The 4,275-nt window shown below is 33.8% G+C and overlaps 1 long non-coding RNA gene across 3 annotated transcripts; it reads left to right on the top strand.

Annotated features, from left to right (window-relative positions):
* Positions 1 to 620: 620 nt before the first annotated feature.
* Positions 621 to 3,909, top strand: LOC105798528 (uncharacterized). Of its 3 annotated transcripts, none has more exons than XR_008188786.1 (3): positions 621 to 904; positions 1,701 to 1,862; positions 2,084 to 3,909. It is a non-coding gene; the product is annotated as an uncharacterized LOC105798528 (long non-coding RNA). The 3 variants fall into 3 exon arrangements; XR_008188785.1 differs by having other exon boundaries at positions 2,078 to 3,909; XR_001135167.2 differs by having other exon boundaries at positions 622 to 904; positions 3,318 to 3,909.
* The last annotated feature ends 366 nt before the right edge of the window (positions 3,910 to 4,275 follow it).

Below are 4,275 nucleotides of genomic sequence, written 5' to 3'. Positions count from 1 at the left end.
ATAGTTAACAATATTAATATTTAGACTAGCTATTGACATTATAAAATATAAATATCAAATTATGTCAATAATAAGGTATATAGATTAAATCCCAAGTTTCAAAGATAGTATAGAGTCTAAAATTGAAATTTGATCATTGTCTTATAATATAGATCTATATATAAAGAAGCAGCAAGACAAACCTAAAAGAAATAAAAAGCACGTATTTGTTTCTAAGACCCTTAGGTTATTCAAATTATATGTAACCATGTAATATTTTAATAAAAAATAATGATATTAACCATTTGGGAAAATTAATAACATTATAAAATTACAGGGACCAAATTTAGAATTAAAGTGTAACAGTTAAATCTCAAATTTAAGCATAATAGAGGGTATTTATCACGTCCCAAAGTGTGGGTAAATTTTTTTTCTAAGATTAAATTGGTAAATATTGAAAATATTTTAATTTTCTATTTAGCCATATTGTCGGGCCTCTATTTGTAATTTTCCGATAAAGGCTTCCCAAAGCCCAATTTTCCCTTCCCCATATTTTTCTCATGTGCCTCTCATGTTAGGGTTAAAGCCCTAGGATGTTGCCAACCCTAGATATAAATACATTTTTTTAGGCTGGCCACCTTTTATTTTTCCCTAATTTTTCCTTGTGATGTTCGCTATTCCTTTTCTTCTTTTCTTCTCTTCACTTTTTCTTTTTTTTTTCTCCCTTTTCCTTTCTCTTCCTTTTTCCCAGCCGTCGCACCATTGTAGCCACCATATTCATCCACCATCCTTGATTTTCCACTGCTGTTTATATTCCTTGAACCGTCGAATCCCTTTCCTTTATCGAATCATCCTCTTTTCGTTTGGATTTCGTTAGTGTTTAGATCTGTTGATGAAAATTATTGTTATCTTTAACCAGAGGGTGGTAAGTGTGATCTATTTCAATGGTTAAATCTCAATTTTTGGTTGTACAAATGAGTTATGTTGTTCTTTTTGTTTGGCTTAACCGATCTCTTTCAAATTTATGCCAAAAGCCTTAATACCGATCGCTAACTTGAGTATTTTGTGTGAATATGTCATTTGAAAGATAGGATCTAGAGGTATCAGATTAGATCTGAATGTGTGGAGTGCCAAACGAACTTGTGATGAAAGGTGTGTGTCGTAACCATGAAAATTGATGCAAGTCGTGTGTGATTTTGGGGTCATAAGGGCATGTGTCCCACACGATTGGTCGACACGACCATGTGGTGCTGTAACATTAGAGTATTTTCACGGTCACATGGCCAACCACATGACCATGTGACTATCATTGGGGATTTTGTTTATTGACTAAATGACTGTGTACCTCAGTACCACGGCTTCAGCCTTCTCACATGGCCTAGCCACACGACCTTGTGACCATTTTTTACAATTTTGCCTTGATTTTTTTGAAATGTTTCAATTTAGTCCCTTTATAATCCCCAACTTGTTTTGGAGTTTTCATAGGCTCAATTGAAACCCTGTTACCACAATTGTTCTAAAATCAATGATCTATTTGGTTATATGTTAAATTTGAAATTACTACTAATAAATATTTACTGCTGCTATCAAAACTACCACTACTATTGTTTGCATGATAATCACATAATCATATTGTTATAATTATTGTTTACTGATTTATAAAAACATGTCATACTGTTGCATTGGGATTGGGTTGTTAAAAGAGGAAGTGCTACTTGCAGTTTATCCGCATATTTCCTGGTAGTTCATCTACAAATCTACTGGCGGTTCGTTCGCATATCTACTGGTGGTATATCCACACGAGCTTTTCCTCAAACTGCTATAGTGTATAGGGTTGGACGAGTTTTGGGGGACTCTTACTGTGGAGTGTAGCGGATTGATAGGTAGGAAAATTTTACTGTTATTCTTGCATACTACATACTTACTAATATCTCTTTGAATTTGATAATTTGATTTACACTGTATAATGCAAAACTATACGTTGTTGTATATTATTTTAATTGCTACTGCTTGTGAGTTAAGACAACACTGAGGTTCACAACACTCTGAATTTTATAACTCACTCCTTAGTTTCCCATATTTTCAAATAATTCTTGAGGTTAAGGTTCGAACTCGGCATTCGGAGCACTGTCGTCGGTTTTCCTTAAAAAGGTAGTTCTAAATTGTTTTATTAATTATTTTGGATTTTGCAGTGCTTTAAAAAGACTGTGGCATGGAATTTAATATTTTATTTGGGTGTTTGAATTGGGGATTTGACATTATATGCTTTTGATGAAAAACTCAAATTTGGATAAGGTTTATATGATTTTATTTTAAATTGTTTGAAAGTGAGTAAAATATGATTTTTCTTTCAACTTGGAACTAAAAGAAAAATGAACAAGATAATTAAATAAACTAGCGTTTCTTAAAATGTATTAAAATTATAAATGAGACTTTTGGAAACCAAACAGAATTATTTTTCTACAAAGTGATCTTCATTAGTTTTATAGAGTGATGAATATTAACTATATGTAATCTCTTCTAAATAAGTTTGAGATTTTATAACTTAAAATCATTATATTGAATCTGAATGTTTTTTTGGGCCATTCGATGGCTAATGTAATTTTCACGATTCGACCATAACGTCTGGGTTGGGTTGGAAATGTTACACTATTCATGTGTCAGTGTCTGTCACGTTAAAAAGTGTGGGTAAATTTTTTCTATGGTTAAATTGGTAAATATTGGAAATATTTTATTATTTTGTTTAGCCATATTGTCGGGGCTTTGCTTGTAATTTTCTAATAAGGGCTTTTGAAAGCTCAATTTTCCCTTCCTCATATTTTCCTCATGTGCCACTCATGCTAGGGCTAAAGCCCTAAGATGTTACCAACCCTAGATATAAATACATATTTTTTTAATGCTGGCCACCTTTTATTTTTCCCTAATTTTTCCTTATGCTTCCCTCTCTTCCTCTTCTTCTTTTCTTCTCTTTTCTCCCTTTTCTTTTCTCTTCCATTTTTCTGGTCGCCACACCATTGTAGCCACTGTATTCATCCACCATCCTTGATTTGCTAATGCTCTTTACATTCTTTGAATCACTGAATCCCTTTCCTTTACCAAAACATCCTCTTTTCATTTGGATTTCGTTGGTGTTTAGATCTGTCGATGAAAACCATCGTTATCTTCAGCCGTAGGGGGTAAGTGTAATCTATATCAATGGTTAAATCTCAATTTTTGATTGTATGAATGAGTTATGTTTTTCTTTTCATTTGGCTTAACCGATCTCTTTCGAATTTATGTCAAAAGCCTTAATATCGATTGCTAACTTGCGTATTTTTTGTGAAATATGTTGTTTGAAGGATCAAATCAGATTTGAACGTGTGGAGTGCCAAATGAACTTGTGGTGAAAGGTATGTGTCCTACCCATGAAAATTGGTGGCAAATCGTATGTGATTTTGGGGCCATATGGTCTACCACAAGGGCGTGCGTCCAAGACAGTTGGTCGACACGACCATGTGCTACTGTAACATTAGAGTATTTTCACTATCACATAGCCACAACTAGTTACACGGCCAGCCACACGTCCATGTTTCTATCGTTGGGGATTTTTGTTACTGACCACACGACTTCAGAGAGCTACACGGCCACGTACCTCAATATCACACAATTTCAGCCTTTTCATACGTCCTGGCCACGCGACCGTGTGACCACTGTTTTACAGTTTTGCCTTGATTTTTGTGAAATGTTTCAATTTATTCCCTGTATAATCCCTAACTTGTTTTGGAGTTTTCGTAGGCTCAATTGAGACCCTGTTACCATAATTGTTTTGAAATATGTGATATGTTTGATTATGTGTTAAATCTGAAATTACTACTGATAAATATTTATTGCTACTGTTAAAACTACTACCGCTGCTGTTTGGATGATAATCACATGATCATATTGTTATTATTATTGTTTACTGATTTCTAAACACATGCCATACTGTTGCGTTGAGATTGGGTTGTTAAAGGAGGAAGTGCTATAGGCGATTTATCCACATATGTACTAGTAGTTCATCTGCAAATCCACTAGTGGTTCATCCGCATATCTATTGGTGGTATATCCACACAAGTTTTTTCTCCTACCGTTACGTTTTGTAGGGTTAGACGAGTTCTAGGGAACACTTACTGTAGAGTGTAGCGAATGGATGGATAGGAAATTTTTACTATTATTCCTGCATACGTCATACTTACTGATATGTCTTTGAATTTGATAATTTGATTTACACTGTACAATGCTAAATTGTACGTTGTTGTATACTATTTTAATTGTTAT

The sequence above is a fragment of the Gossypium raimondii genome, chromosome 9, assembly GCF_025698545.1.
Source record: "Gossypium raimondii isolate GPD5lz chromosome 9, ASM2569854v1, whole genome shotgun sequence".
NCBI lineage: Eukaryota > Viridiplantae > Streptophyta > Magnoliopsida > Malvales > Malvaceae > Gossypium > Gossypium raimondii.
This window is presented reverse-complemented; position numbering and strand designations above follow the sequence as displayed.